The following is a 16852-nucleotide window of genomic DNA, read 5'->3' as shown; positions in this document are numbered from 1 at the left end:
TATTAAAGAATACTTTTCTCTAGTAGTATGAATTTATTATTATCATTTGGGGTAAAATATTACGTAGACTATGTGCTATGTATGAGGACCATACGTCTTAAGGAAAAACTAAAATTTTACACTTAAACTAATAAATCGAAATATTCTTTTTTTTTATTTCAATCTATCGACGGAGAAAATATTGAGTATTCATAATACATACATATATTAAATCGGCGTGAATGTTTGTGTTTCTATATTTTGTAATAACTTTCTGGGATTCATTAAATTTTTGGAGTACCGACTCAAACAGAAAACTGGTATAATTTACAAAAACCAGTATAATCAAATTCTACATAGAATAAACAGTTTTATGAGATAAACTAAATAACTTTGTGTTTACTTTTACAAGTAATTTTTACTATTTTAGTTAATATTCTATATCCACTATTAATTAATTCTAGTTAAATACAGTTTTTCGAAAAAAAGATAAAAACCGCACAAATAGCATAAAACTGAACGAGTTAGATATAGGGTTTTATATACCATGATCAGGGTGACGAGTAGATTTGAAATCCGGATGTCTGTCCGTCCGTCTTGAGTAAAATTAAGATACCTTAATGAAACTACGCCCACATAATGACGTTAACCGAAAAGTTTTAAAGTACTATAACTAAGCAAAATAAGAAAATAACTAAGAACAAGTAAGGAAAGGCTAAGTTCGGGTGTAACCGAACATTTTATACTCTCGCAATTTATTGAAGAAATTTTATTAAGATAACGCACAAATTTACCCATAAATTCGGCATAAAGTTTAATAGAATAATTAAAGTCATATATAGATATGAGGGCTGAGGTAATTCCTGAACCGATTTCATTCAATTTCACCAGCAAGATACACTATATCCAATACTATACGCTCACTTAATTTTGCTAAGATATATCACATATTAACCAATACATATATGCGTGATAAAGCCCAACGAATTTTTGAAAAACCTATAATTATGTATATGGGAGCTAGGAGATGTTGTGGCCCGATTTTAATAATTTTTGGAACAGAGACACACTATTGGAAGAAAACAATTTCCTCTGAATTACATTAAATTAGCTGAGAGATTTACCGATATTTTCGGTTAAAATTTAACCTTAGGCGCTGAGTTCAACATGTTCGATATCTGGGGCCTTGAAAAGTTATAGTCCGTTTTTGAATATTTTTCCACAAGTGATGCCACAGATCATATACTGTATTTGTGTAAATTTTTATTTCGCTATCATCATTGGTTCCGAATGTATATATTATAAAGTGAAGGATTCAGATGGAATTCAAAATTGAGTTATAAAGAAAGTAGTCGTGGTTGTGAACCGATTTCATCCATTTTCCACACATGTCATCAGGGTGTCAATAAAACATTATACACCGAATTTCATTAAAATCTGTCGAGTACTTCCTGAGATATGGTTTTTGACCCATAAGTGGGCGATGCCACGCCCATTTTCCAATTTGTAAAAAGATCTGAGTGCAGCTTCCTTCTGCTATCATTTTTGTGAAATTTTGTGTTTCTGACGTTCCTCGTTAGTGAGTTAACGCACTTTTAGTCATTTTCAACCTAACCTTTGTATGGGAGGTGGGCGTGGTTATTATCCGATTTCTTTCATTTTTGGACTGTATAAGGAAACGGCTAAAAGAAACGACTGCAGAAAGTTTGGTTTATATAGCTTTATTGGTCTGCAAGATATATACAAAAAACATATTTGGGGGCTGGGTCACGCCCAAGGAACACCTGTTCCAAGTTTCATTAAGATATCTCATTTTTTACTCAAGTTACAGCTTGCACGGACGGACAGACGGACAGACAGACATCCGGATTTGAACTTTACTCGTCACCCTGATCACTTTGGTATATATAACCCTATATCTAACTCGTTTAGTTTTAGGACTTACAAACAACCGTTATGTGGACAAAACTATAATACTCTCTTTAGCAACTTTTGTTGCGAGAGTATAAAAACAGCAGACACTCAAAAATGTATGGTAAAGATGGTATAGGAGGGTTCCACTCATATTTTACTATATGGACTTATTTTCGTTATTCTAGTGGACTTTATGTCGAATATACGAGAAGAATTGTGTGTTGTCTTAATAAAATTAACTAAATAAATTGCGAGAGTGTAAAATGTTCGGTTACACCCGAACTTAGCCCTTCCTTACTTGTTAGATAATTTTGAATATCGGCCGATTTTAATTTCTACTCAGGCTCAAGTGGTCACACATTCAGTCCAACGAAGATTTTATCAAAGTACTAAGCCAACTACGAGCAGTTTTATATAAATTGTTCAATTCAGTTCTGAAAATTGTATTGGCATAATAGCCAGTTAATGGAGAATTATTACCGTATTCGTAACATTTTAAAAGCTCGAATGAGTAAACAAGTAATGTTTTGAAAAATCCGGTTTAACTGCTTTAATCGGGATTAATTCGGAAGTTATCTCAGTTAACTCCATTTGCTAACTCGCATATAATCCTCAAAAGAGATTAGAGAGTTAGTGGAATTTTCGGCAACATTGTTAAAAATGGCCGCTTTTAAGCTATTGTGAATGAAAACAAGACAGATGTTTTTCAATTAAATGTAAACAAAAACATTCGCAGGCAATTAAATAGCTAAGTTTTCTAAAGTGAAAGTTCTAATAATAACTTATTTATGTATATTTTTTTAATAATCTATGATTTTGTACTAGTTGTGCGGCTAACAACCGTCTGCCGTCTATCTAAGCTATAAAATATAAAGCAATTTACGGAATAAAAGCCCTGAAACTGGTTTGTGTAAATTATGAACAGAAAACTAATGGGTATCCTACATAAATATATTCTAGAAGAATCACTACAATTAAACTTGTTATTGTTATTACCTTCAATTGCGATGCCTAACTGTCTACAAAATTACTTTTGTTACTAGTTAGCGAAAACATTTATACATATTTAAGAGCATTTAAGAGAGGTCATTGCTCTGGTTGTGCAAAGTCTAATTTTTGCTTACATTTCATTTATCTTTACACACACACACATCCACAAATGTAAACGTAAGCGTAAGTGTTTTTACAAAATGTAAACATTGCTTCATAACCCGCACCGGTTAATTTAATGCTAGCAGCCATTGAGGAGCTACTAGCTGACTGCCATCCAACACTTTCGGTTGTCTAGCTGCCGTTCCATCGCACCACTACGGCATGCTCCAATTGCGTTATGTCGGCTCAATGGAATTTGTTCGCATTGTAAAAACACTCGGAATTACATACATATGCATGTACGAGTATACATGTAAGAGTGTGGAAAAATGTTGTGTGTTTTGACGAGACATTCAATGCACCGCTATGAAATAAATCTGGTAAGCAATTTGAAATATGTAATTCTGTTTTATGTGGTAGAGTAACTGACATAATTTCTGCGGAATTGCTTACATAGTTTCACAATGTAATTATTTTCATTCATATGTGCTGTGATGGCATTAAAGCGATTAGTTTAAAGGCAATTTAACATTTATGTGATTAGTCGTAAATATTGAATGTTTATTACAAAAGACTTAAGCAACGAACCCAACCAATTACTCTGTCATTACACAAATATTGCTTATCTTTTTACTGTGGGAAACTGATTTATCTTTTTTTTGTATGAAAGTATGTATTAAAAATGCACTGGATATCTATTTTCAGTTAATTTTTTTTCGGTTTTAGTTACTAAATTTTTTTACTTGCTTGTAAAACCACAAAATATGTATGAAAGGCAAAGGAATATGTATATAGGGGAACCTGTTTAACTGCTAATTTACTGTAAACATATGTGGGCTGGTACATGCAATAAGTAAGCCCTCATAACGTACTTTTAATGACAAAGAAATATCCAGAGACAGACAAAATGTGGACATTTGTAAACAAAGTATTAACACTGGAGTAGACATTAATCATATTTACCACATAACTAACGGTTTTTCAAATATACTTATTGAGTGAAAAGCAAGGAGACTTGGACTCACATCTTCATATTGCTTTTTTATAAATTTGTTGCTAAACGTGACCCCTCTTCCACAACCAACAAAAACACTAAGATGTGGCTTTAAAGGAGGAGTCACTGTTTATTAACACCTTTATATCTACGACGATCCAGTGAAAATCTTTTACAAGATTTATCGCCAAGTTAACGCAGTGAACTGATCGGAACTTCGCGCACGTGTCAATTGCTACCGGTTTTTGCCAGCGTTGCACAGCAACTTTAACACACACCATATCATGTTCGTGGTATTGCGAAAATCATTCTTTTGCAACAGACTTTGCAGTTTGTTTGCTGCCATTGCCTTAGACGCTCCGTAGCTCTTGAGTGTATTTATTTTGCTAGAATATGAGTGTTGTAAAAACGATTACACACACAGAAGTGCGCGTGTTTGCTTATGAAGAAACTTATCAACAAACATTTTCAATGAAACCAATTCTGTTTGACCTCAAGTGCGATAAATATTTGTACAAAAAATAAAATAAAATAAAAACAGTTGTAATGTGTAATAGCGGGGTGGAAAATTTTGAGCAATTTATTGCTATTTTGTTTGCGTTTTTGGCGCATGGAAATTTTCCGCAAATTTCAATAAAACTGGTTTATGGTGAATTTAATTGTAGCAAGTGTTTTTTATGATTTCTCTTAAAGCCTTTAACTATGGCTATACAATAATAAAAACAAATATATTGCCCTACAGAAATTGAGAAAACATTTTAACGTCAGCAAAAACCACGCCCATTTTAATTTTGTATACCATTTTGAGTGCAGCTATTCTGTACGATCTTTATAATGAAATTTAAGGTTTCTGGTGATTTTCCGTACTGAATTAAAGCATTTTTAGTAGTTTTCAACATAACTTTTGTATTAGAGGTGGGTTTCCGATTTCCTCTATTTTTGGACTGTATAAGTTAGTACCTAAAAGAAACGACTCTAGAAAGTTCCATTTGATATAGCTTTAGTAGTTTACGAGATATGTACAAAAAACTTAGTAGGGGGCTTTTACTTAAGTTACAGCTTGCACGGACGGACGGATAGACAGACATCCGGATTTAAACTTTACTCGTCACCCTGATCATTTTGATATATATAACCCCATATCTAACTCTTTTATTTCTTGGTGACACAAACAACCGTTATGTGAACAAAACTATAATACTCTGTGCAACATGTTGCGAGAGTATAAAAATTATTAATTGTATAGATTTATGGAATTAAATTTTTTAAATAGTGGCCACCAACACAAGACTGCAAACTTCATTACTATTTATTATATAAATTTTTCAATTTTTCAATAACTGATCTTTCTTATTTTTGAACTGTGTGGACTATAAATTTAATCTCATATAAACCAATAAAAACTTGTTGGAAAAAACAAACCTTGATAATATAAGACTATTTCGGTCGATATAATCTATTATTTAGAACGTCGAAACAAAAATTCCATATTATTATCTTCTCATAAAAATTCGATCAGTGGTTTTTAGGCTTCGTGGCTCTTACATGGGTCGAATAATCAGCCGATAATAAATAATTATTCGAAATAAAAATTTATATTTCATTTTCCTATTTTAGGTGTTTTATTCTGAACACCCAACTTTATTTAGAATTCACCGGTATTTGTTGTTGGCATGATTTCGCTACTCTAGCAGTATTTATACGGCATACCGGTTCATTATGTAAACTTTTGTTTAGTCTTCTAAAGCAATAATATAAAATAAAAAATTTCCAAATATTTACAAAATCATATGCGCAATTTACTAACCAAAGCGATACGAAGCTGGATTTTGCAAAGCCCACCGAAGTAAACATGAACAAAAAACAATTAACTGTAAAATTTGAAAGAAACCAAAACCTGTTAGAGATGCTTGTGTAAATTCGGTTCGGTTTTATTATGGATGCAAATTGCCTTTGGGAATATTTTTAATTATGCAAACTAGCAGAAAGTGAAAAAGAACAAAAATTCAAAAATACGAAGATAATAAAATCAAATACTACAAGCTGGTCAGCAAAAACGAAAGTGTAGGTTGCATGGCGACAAATGGAATATAATGGGATAAGCGATGCCGTTGGTGCGCATTTCGCGATGCTCCAAACGCTCACACCGCAAGCGGCTAATCTTGTAAAGCTACATGTGTGTATGTATATGTGTGGCGAAAACCCGATTTGCTTCTCTATTTTTGGCAAATTATTTTTACTGTTTTTAACTTTTCGCTTGCAATTAATATATGATCGATGAAATGGGTTTTAAACCGTGACCAGTGTGCAATGAATTGCAAAATATAACTGCTAAACTGTAAAATGAACTTCGAATATAATTATGATAAAATTAAAATATATAATTAAAAATTCGATTGCAAATTACCATTGATGCCGTTAACGGAATTAATTATTATATTTTATTTTGTTTTATTTTCCCATAAAGTGTGTTGCAATATATAAAATATCATTAATAAATCATGAATTGGTTGAAAAATAATTTGGTATTCGCTGCTTTTTGATTTCTAATGCTTATGAAATATGTCTTTTACAGAACTGCATGAAAATATTTCTTAACTGCACTTTAAGTGCTTCTAACCTTTGCTCATTGTTGTTTCTCACATTTTGAGCAATGACAATATTTAGCACAAATATTTGGAGCTGAAAGCTATTAGCAAATGCAACATCAGCTATTTGCTTCAGTGTTTTGTGCATATTGCCACTAATGGACTCTAAATTAATTGCATACAAGGGTACGAGAGTTAACCAGTGTTGTCCAGTTAAAGTGTAAACTGTTAAAGGCGAGCATAACTATGCCTTAATGTGCACACTTAATGCCACATTGCGCTGGTTAAGTGCGAAGAAACATGAGAAAACGCATAAAAAGTGAAAACGTCAGTTTACAACTAATTGAAAGCTCAACAATTACTATATGGTGCGAAATGTACGAGTGGAGAAGATGAGTAACCAATGCTTGTGCGAACGACCAAAGCTGAAGTGTTTAACTTCAGCAATTGTGTTGCCCCGAATGGTCGCATTTAGTATGATGCAACGATGCGGCACAAGTTCATGACCTGACCTTGTCTTACTTTTTGTAAATTTTGTGCATATTACATGTAAACAACACTACCAAAGAGTGCCGGCGGGTTACGACTGCATTGGGGTATTTCGGAAAAATACTCGTAAACATATTTCACAGAAGCCTGAGTGTACCGTTGAAGCATACGATTATAAAGAGGTTGAGATTTTATTAGCTTCTTATTATTTTTATTAGCTTCTTCAAAAGACACGTGTATAAATTTCACAGTAATATAGCATTTTGGTTACACTAGTTTTGATGTTTTGAGATGAAGCAATCATTCGAAAGTTGTTTGCTTTACTCCAACAGAACTCGAGACGATGGACGCAGTGGTCATTCAAAAAAGATATTATGGATGAAATTGTATACAAAATGATTGCAGAAGATATCGAAGGAAGTTGCTAAATATATCGTTCACTAAGATTTGAGTGTTCGATCAACACCAACACTGAATTGATGATCCTGAGAGGTCGGAACTCTTAAATCGTAAAATTCACGAATTTTCGCGTGAACATGTGACAATGAGAGATAATAATGTATGTATAAATATGATGATTAGACATCTTTTTTTTTGAAAAGCAAGCAACATCAACAGAGACAGTCCTATTTGAAGAACTATAAAGTGCTGATATTTTGCACCGTTCAAAAATTATAACGAAATTGAACATCGGGCCTTCTTTTACCTTAAAATAATGTTCACTAGAAAGAAATAAGCGCCAATGAAGAGGAAATTAACAATATAGTAATAGGTTTTTCTCATTTCTTGAATACTATCAATACTCTGAACCAGCGTTTCTAATAGCACTTTATTATTTTTTAACCTCAAAATATCTCTACTGGGTATAAAATTCATAAATGAGCGCTAAACATTGCTCACAAGCTCTCAACATTTTTTATTTACAAAGAAAACGAAGCTTTTAGGTTTTAATTAGCTACAAATATAGTGTGTGTACATTTGTATAAAATAAATTACCTCAGTTTAGATGCCCTTTGTCTTATACCCATATAACTATACACTTATGTACGAATATTCATATATATATAAATATGTCCACAAGCCATTGCTCGGATATCTTCTCATTTATCTTATTGTTGTTTACCGCCACCTACTTCTTTTCCACTTCAATGACATGTAACATTAAAGTTTTGTAACGCAAACATTTTAATGTCGCTGTCGGCTACGATTTAGATTTTACTGTGTACTTTATTTTCAATTTTGCATTTTTGAATTTTGTTTTGAACGCTTCATTTTGCAGTGTTGTACAACTTGGATCGCCTAAAATATTTGCCGAGATGTGAATATTTTACATATTTATTTAGAAATTCACTAAACTCTAGATTGGGTTAAAAATCGAAATATAATACGTGTGTTTTATTACGAAATAAATAACATGGAACGTTTTGTTTCCAACCTTTTCATCTCTCAAATTTCGCGGATCGTTACTCAAGGAAATTGGTTGTTTCGTTGCGTACAATTTTGCGTCATTATCTTTTTCCGACATTTAAATTTTCCCATTTCGTTGAGCATGAAAACGGATAAACACAAGTGATTCAGTTATTAGATTTACGATAGAAAGGAAACTGATTTTCTTAAAATTGTAAGAATAGTTTTTATCAAAGGACGACTAATGCTTGTGATTTAAGTATATCGTTTTCGTAAGTCAAGTTATTTCGAATCAAATGAACAATTCGTCAAAGGGGTTCAAGAACAACTGTGTAAACAGAATATTTTTAAATAAATATTGTTCCAGCAATTATAGAGGTCTTACAACCCTTAAATGAAACCATTTATTTCTTAAACGTGAATATGTACTAAGGTCATATTATAAGATATTTTCTTAACTTGAATAGAATGATCTCTCTGTCCTCTGTCTTAGTGCCTGTTTTTAGTCTATAAAGAACGTGCATTCTTTAAGAATAGGCACCTTCATCTAACCAACGACGAAGATAGCATTTACTCAATGAATATAGCTTTCTGAAGGATGATTGATGGAAATCTATATATTAAAATAAATTTTGCATAAAGTTAGCACATTTTGTATACAGATGTTAGATATATTGAGATAAATATATGAAATAATAATTCCTCCTGAAATAATCTGGTCAAAAACCCAATTTTATAGCTGAAACCGTACCCTGTAATAAGTTTGTAAAGTAAATATTTGTTACTTTCATGTGTAAGCTTTAGTCTATTAATTCAGGGGAACTTGAAAAATGTGTATGTGTTCTCTAAAACCCTAAGCGCTAAAATAGCTAAGACCGGTAGGGACCGCAAATAGCTAAGCTAAGCATAATTTTAGACTGAAGTTTTTTTGTTTCGTTTGTTAATATTTAAGTTAAAACAAACATTCGATATTTTTATACTCTCGCAACAAAGTTGCTAAAGATAGTACAAAGTTTTGTTCACATAACAGTTGGATATAAGGTTATACATATATAGCAAAGTGATCACGGTGACGAGTAGAGTTGAAATCCGGATGTCTCTCCGCCCGTCCATCCGTTTGTCCGTCTATCCGTCCGTGCAAGCGGTAACTTGAGTAAAATTTGAGATATCTTAATGAAACTTCATACACCTGTTTCTTGGCGACCATAAATTATGCTATGAAAGTGAAATTTGGTACAAAGGATCTTTCTAGGTAGGGGCATATGTGGATGTAATTTTTTTGATGAGTGAAATCGGGTCATAACTTCCCCTAGCTCCCATATACCTAATATTAGGGTTTTCAATGGACTTTATACCATAAACATATATGTATGCCAGATATTTAGTCAAATTGTGTGTGATGTTAATAAAATTAAATAAATAAATTGCGAGAGTATAAAATGTTCGGCTACCCCCGAACTTAGCCCTTCCTTTCTTGTTTGAAAATATAATTGAAATTCACTTTCGTAAGTATGCAAATCTACCCACAAACACTAACGTGGGAGAGATCTATGCTGAAAAGAGAAAAGAACTTACTAGTTCACTCGAAGAAATCAAAATTCGGTGTTTTAAGGATAGTTTTGGTAGAATATTTTTTGGCTATCATAAATAACTTTTTCATCACCGTATACGAAATAATAATAATAAATATGTCTTTGCTTTAATAAAGATTTTCATTAAAAAATTTAAGAGGTCTACTATAAATCGAGTTCTTGATAATTAAATCAAATAACTATCTGAAATGGACTTGCGAAGTTTTATAGTTCTTTCGTGGTACCAAAAAAACGTAAATATGAATCTAAACCCTCATACATAGACTAAGCTTCTTAAACCCATCATATCTGTTCAGACGATTGGTTTTAACACCAGCTAGTATGTCACGAGAAATTTCTACCTTGCCGTCTTTAAAATAACTCCGATAATTGGCATCCATCAGGATTTTCAACCTTAACTCATGGTTGACCAATGAACATAAAGATTCTCCAGCACTCCACTGGGCAGGAGGACCGAACGGTGCAAGTGCTGGTAGTTGCACAGTGCTCTAGTAGTAAATAGCAGATGTATGTCCTGTTCTCCGTCTGATGATATTGCAACCAGAGTTATCATCTTGTAAGCTTTACAGTTAGCGACAATTACCTAGTCATCGATCATTCATACAAATTTTATCACAAAGTAACTCGTTGCAATTAATAATGAGGCTAAGCACTAGTTTTGAATGCGCCGTCAATGGGTGAGCATTATTAAAACATTTTTATACTCTCGCAACAAATGTTGCTAAAGAGAGTATTATAGTTTTGTTCACATAACGGTTGTTTGTAACACCCAAAACTAAACGAGTTAGATATAGGGTTATATATACCAAAGTGATCAGGGTGAAGAGTGGAGTTCAAATCCGAATGTCTGTCTGTCCGTCCGTCCGTCCGTCCGTCTGTGCAAGCTGTAACTTGAGTAAAAATTAAGATATTTTGATGAAACTTGGCACACTTATTTCTTGGCACCATAGGAAGGTTGCTTTCGAAAATGAGCAAAATCGGACCACTGCCACGCCCACAAAATGGCGAAAACCGAAAACACATAAAGGGCCATAACTAAGCTATGGAAATAAAATTTGGTATGAAGGATCGCACTATGAAGGGGCATATTGGGATGTAATTTTTTTGGGGAAGGGGGCGTGGCCCCGCCCCCTACTAAGTTTTTTGTACAAATCTCGCAAACCAATAGAGCTATATAAACCAAACTTTCTGCAGTCGTTTTTTTTTAGCCACTTCCTCATACAGTCCAAAAATTAAAGAAATCGGATTATAACCACGCCCACCTCCCATACAAAAGTTAGGTTGAAAATTACTAAAAGTGGGTTAACTCACTAACGGAAAACGTCGGAAACACTAAATTTCACATAAGTATTGGCAGATGAAAGCTGCATCCAGATTTTTTTAGAAAATGGAAAATGGAACTACTCGACCGATTTCAATGAAGCTTGGTTTGTAATAGTTTCCTTACATCCCAATGATAAGTTGTGAAAATAGGCCAAATCGCTTCACAACCACGCCTACTTCCTATATATCAGAACTTTGAAGACAAATCTGAATCGTTTACTTTACAATATATAAAGTAAGTACTAGTGAAAATATCGGCGCAGAACTTTGCACAAATACTGTATTTATAGTGTGGCAGCCCATTCTAAAAATCGCCGAAATCGGACCATAGGTTTTTAAGGCCCCATATATCGAACACGAGGACCTCGGTGCTTCTAACCTAATATTATGGTTTCCAACTTTCAATGGACTTTATACAATATATATGATGGATATGTGGGCCAAATTGTGTATTATATAATATAAATAAAGTTAAATAAATAAATTGCGAGAGTATAAAATGTTCGGTTACACCCGAACTTAGCCCTCCCTTACTTGTTATATATATAATCATAAATCAAGTGCGAGCAAAGTTCAGATAAGAATTGTTGTTAATTCTACATATAGCTTGATAAATGCATTGACATTTAACCTTTCAGTAAGTATTAGTTAAATAGCGAGAAATTATAAAAGAGCTAAATAATGTAAACAATGCGCTCGAAAAAACGCGTTGCCGTGTTTTAGGCTACAATAGACTTAAGCGACAACCGCCTTTGATATTCGCATGCGCATGTGTCCACTGCTGCGCCTTCGCATGCAATTTATAATAAGAAAATATCCTACTGGTTTTACCCCTTGTTGGCGCAGAGGCAAAGAATTAGAAGACTTCTTTTTCTTTTCTTTTTTGAATTTATTTTAAATATCTGACTGAGGTCCTCATTTTCTATATGTAAGACCTTTAAAAGTCTATGCAACAATCGAAATGCAGTATTTGTGCAAAGTTTTGTTACGATATCTTCACTGGGGCTTAACTTAATAATATTGTAAAGTGAAATAATCGGATAGATAGATCGCCTATTTTCAAAGTATACTATTGGGATTTTGGGGACCGAATTTCGATGAAATTGGTCGAGTAGTTCCAGAAAAGACGGGGTCACGCCAAATTTTCATTATTTACACCAATATGAGTGCATTAACTAAGTATGTTTCGAGAGTATAAGAATACCTGGAAGTTAAAAATATCATTTAGGGGTCTATTTTATATACACACACTTTTAAAAATAAGTTCCTTCGGTGCTATTATGTTTACAGTTAAACTAATCTTAACAACATTAATTGCACAACGCACACAAGCTGAACCAACAACAAACACATCTAAGCACACGAGGAGCTCAAGTGACACTTGTCAAGGGGTTGCGCGACAAAATCAACACAAATCAACACGAATAAATGGCAATGGATAAACTTATGAATATGCAATAAATTAAGACACTTGTTAGCTGTCGCCTTAGGTTAGTTAGATTAGGTACGTACACGTTCGACGGACACTGCGTTTGCTTGACTGATGATCAGATGCTGTGCAATTCTAGCGAAAAGGTTACTCGCGATTTTGCCTTGAATGCGCAAAAAATCTGCTAAGCTGCAAATTTATCAAACAGAGTGACTTGAAACTTGAAAAGTTGAGCGGTTTTCGATTCACAATTCCACTTGACAGCTTTCACGTTTACTTTTGCGTTTTGCAGGCGAAGACTGTGCACCGAGCAACGTCCGATTGGAGACTGAGCCCCATCCACGGCTCGCCGGCTAATATGAATGGGCACGGCCGGCTTAGCCGACGAGGACGCCGACTGCGCGTAGCGCCATCGCAGCAGCAGCAGCTACAGCAAAAACGGCAAATTTGTTTACTAACAGCAATCACAAGCAGGTTGCGGCTGCGCCGTCTCAATGCGGCACACTCTCAATCAACCATATTTACCATATATGTTTGTGTGTTGCAGTGTCACATTTGCGAAAATCGAGTTGCGCTTTTTGGCTTGTAATTGGCCCGCTTTATGGCGGCGATATGAGTTGTTTGTGCTAAAATTGTAGTAAATTAATTTTATTACCTCTATTAGAGTGCGACTTATTGTTGTTGTTGTGTGTTTTATTTTGCCTTAGCCAGCGCTTTGAGTCGCTATGAATCTGCAATTAGCTGCTGTGAAAGAAGAACGAAGAAATGCGCTTACTAATTATTTAGAAAATGCAAGTCATAAGCTGCAAGCTGCTCAGTTTGCCTTTTACTTTTATTTGAGGAGAATTCAAACAACTTGCGCACCGCAATCTCTGATCGGACGCTCTTCAACGCCGTCCATCAGCCAGAACCAGTTCAGCTGCAACGACCGGCATGTTACCCCACCGCTTCGGCAGGTTTCGAGCTGCACTTTGTTTCACCAGCGGCTAGTTCGCTAATTAAGCCGCGGATTATTGATTTTCAGCTGCGAGCATTTTTAGTCGACTGCTTTTTGGCTTCTTTGTTGGTTTTGCTGTCAAATTGTTTACTTTGTACTTTGTTGAGATATGAAAAATGCGACTCAGTTGCATTCGTTGCTTTGTCTTATGGGATGCATTCAGTGACGTATTATGTGTGTGTGCGTATGTGTGAAGGTACAGCGCAGACATGGCTCATTTTCTTTGGCTTACTTCACGCTTCGCTTGCTGTTATGCTCGATAGTAGGCGCAGATGATCTAGCATTGTTTTTGTTGTTGTTATTTTTTTATGAACTGTTTCGGTTAATATGATACGTGTATTGTTCAAAATTACTTTAAATTATTTAATTGTTTCTTCTTGACATCATGTTTACCTTGCATTGGTTATTATGTGCTTACTAAATTTCCATAAATTACAAAAAATCGTATCACAATAGTGGAGCCAGCGTTAGAAATCTTAAAGTGGAGCTAAAATAACAGAGTTATAGTTGAGACCTTACAACATTTCAGAAGAGGTGTCAACCGAAATTTCCAAATTTCATTTGATACATATTCATATATACACCATCAATAGCCACACTAAAGTCGAATTAGTCCAAAAAATTATTGAAACAACTTATCAAAGATAGTTATAACTTGATTAGAAATTGGGATATATCAAGGAGCACATGTTCCTTGGATAGAAGGCCCACACTCACAACAGTATATCACAGTGTTAGGATCGAAGATTCAAATTTGGGGCAAACGTTTCACATACTAGTAAAGATATATCAACCAAGCTTAGCTAAACTCTTTCAACTATTTCATGATGCATGAAATCGAATAATAGTCACGTATACAAATATTATTTTGAAAATAACATACACGTTATCTCACTCCCAGATGATTTTTTAGTATCCTATTTCGTTTCGAGTGACCTGACCTCATAAGCGCATACTTTAGTTACTGGTTTTGCTTCCACCACGAAGAAAAATTTCTTTGTTGCTATTTCGAGCTGCATATTTTGGTGAGAATTCCCAAATATATTGAGCTCTTTGACATAATCTTAAGTGCCATAATAGGCCTAAATATATACATCGGTCAGAATGTTAAATATCTTAACAAAATTAAGCGAAAGTATTATCTCAGACGTATAGTAACTTTTGGATACAAAATAATATAACATTAGCTCAATTTTTCCACGCTTTTGGTGTTTACAAATTACTTGGGTATATAATACTCGGATGTTTTTCCCTATGTGTTTGTGAATCAGTTTATTGTGAGTAAATATTTAAAGTCGCAGAATGATGCATGTCTCTTTAGATTCTTATCGCGTATTGAAGTCGTAAGCAGTAGCCATGAAGGTGATCGTGTTGATAAGAGAGCTGCGATTTATTTAAATGATATATGGCTGACAGAATTTATGTTTTAAGTTAGTAACTTTACTTGTATTACATTTGACATTGTTCTGAAACAAACATATTAATATGACTACCAGTACTTAGATATTAATTCATTTTAAACGAAACTTTATAGGAGACGGCACAAAATAGGATAATTGATCGAATAGAATAATACATTAGTGCGTGGGCTCTGTAGCAAATATACTTACATATAAATAATACTAATGAAATCCTACATATTTACCATAGGATTTGCGTGATATATTGATTTCATCGCCATCTATTAGGCAAATTAATGTCCGAATATTATATTTTATATCATTAATATTACTTCTATATATGAATAAAATAGGTCCCTAGTACTTTTTATCGTGTACAATCTAGTCATGAACTAAACTCTTTCAACAAATCAGAATAGTTTTATTTTAATCAGTTCATTCTTATATGAACAGTTTTGTTGCATATACTTTGCAAACTCATTCGCCAACGTATTATGTATAATGTTATTGTTTACTCTCAAATGATGTAGTAATTAATTACTGTAATTGTTACACAGTAATGATATTACAGAAGGTTCGAATAGTTATTATAAATTATATGTTTTGTTTTGTACTTACATAGTATGCAGTGTTGTGTTCCTGCATAATCGCTTGAAATTTAATTTAAATATTACTAGATTTTGAGATTACAATTTATTCAATGCACAAGATGATGATAGTTATTTAATTTATTGCGGCTATAATCGCTGAAGCTGTTCCTAGGCCAAATATATATATAACTAACAGACCGCTCCGGCTCTCGCACGGGTTTAAACAAACATTTCAAAATGTATGTACTTTCAGGTTTCTTGCGTGGGCTAATTTTAAAAATGTAAAATGAGGAAAATTCGAACATGAAATTATATTTTATTTGCAATGAGCTAAAATTTGATTACGACCTCCAGCCTTTGGTCTCCGTTGTCTTTCTCTCTGATTATGAATGCTAGAATCTTAACAGTTTTGACTTGAGCAACCCCTTACTTGAGCTCCACTGGCCGAAATTGGCTCTAGTATTTGATTATTCTATTTATATACTTGTTTTCGATTGAAAGCGTGGATCTCCTACCGACTAGATGGTAAAACTTAGCAAATTTTAAATCAAGCTCACCCCTTTTTTCTTGAGATGCTCTTTCCAGCGAAGCTTAGCATCTAGGGTGATTCCTAGGTACTTAGCATTATTATGATGTGGTATACGAGTACCATTTATATAAATGGGATGGTATAATGGTCTTTTTTAAGTAAAGTCTACGTGCATTGATTTGGAATCGTTTAATTTAGTGCGCCACTGACTGCTGTTTGCACTCGATGGGTAAATATTGAGGTTGACTATACTGCTGCTAACAGGGCTGTGCCATCCGCAAATGTCGCAAGTTTGAGTATGCATCCTCTTGTTTTATGCGAAAGTATCTATCAATCATGTTTGGGTAACATTCATTTCAATTTCAGCAGTATACCCGAATGCCAAACTCTATCAAAAGCCTGAGACACGTCTAAGAAGGCCGTCGAACAAACGTTCTCTTTATCCATAGCATTTTCAACGAAATTAACGATTTGGAGTACCTGGCCAATTATTGGATGATCATCACGAAAGCCGAACTGATGTACTGCT

At 33.9% G+C, this 16852-nt stretch overlaps 1 protein-coding gene across 5 annotated transcripts in view; it reads right to left on the bottom strand.

Moving 5' to 3' along the window:
* LOC105216892 (putative fatty acyl-CoA reductase CG5065) overlaps positions 1 to 13158 on the bottom strand; it is a 28190-nt gene extending 15032 nt beyond the window's left edge. For 3 of the 5 annotated variants that reach the window (XM_054232745.1, XM_054232747.1, XM_054232746.1), the window contains exon 1: positions 12891 to 13157. The gene's annotated coding sequence lies outside the window, so the exon portion shown is untranslated. Of the gene's footprint in view, positions 1 to 12890 lie in introns of all 5 variants that reach the window. The other 2 variants (XM_054232744.1, XM_054232748.1) reach the window with 1 other exon arrangement.
* Positions 13159 to 16852: the final 3694 nt, after the last annotated feature.

This window comes from Zeugodacus cucurbitae, chromosome 6 (assembly GCF_028554725.1).
Source record: "Zeugodacus cucurbitae isolate PBARC_wt_2022May chromosome 6, idZeuCucr1.2, whole genome shotgun sequence".
NCBI lineage: Eukaryota > Metazoa > Arthropoda > Insecta > Diptera > Tephritidae > Zeugodacus > Zeugodacus cucurbitae.
This window is presented reverse-complemented; position numbering and strand designations above follow the sequence as displayed.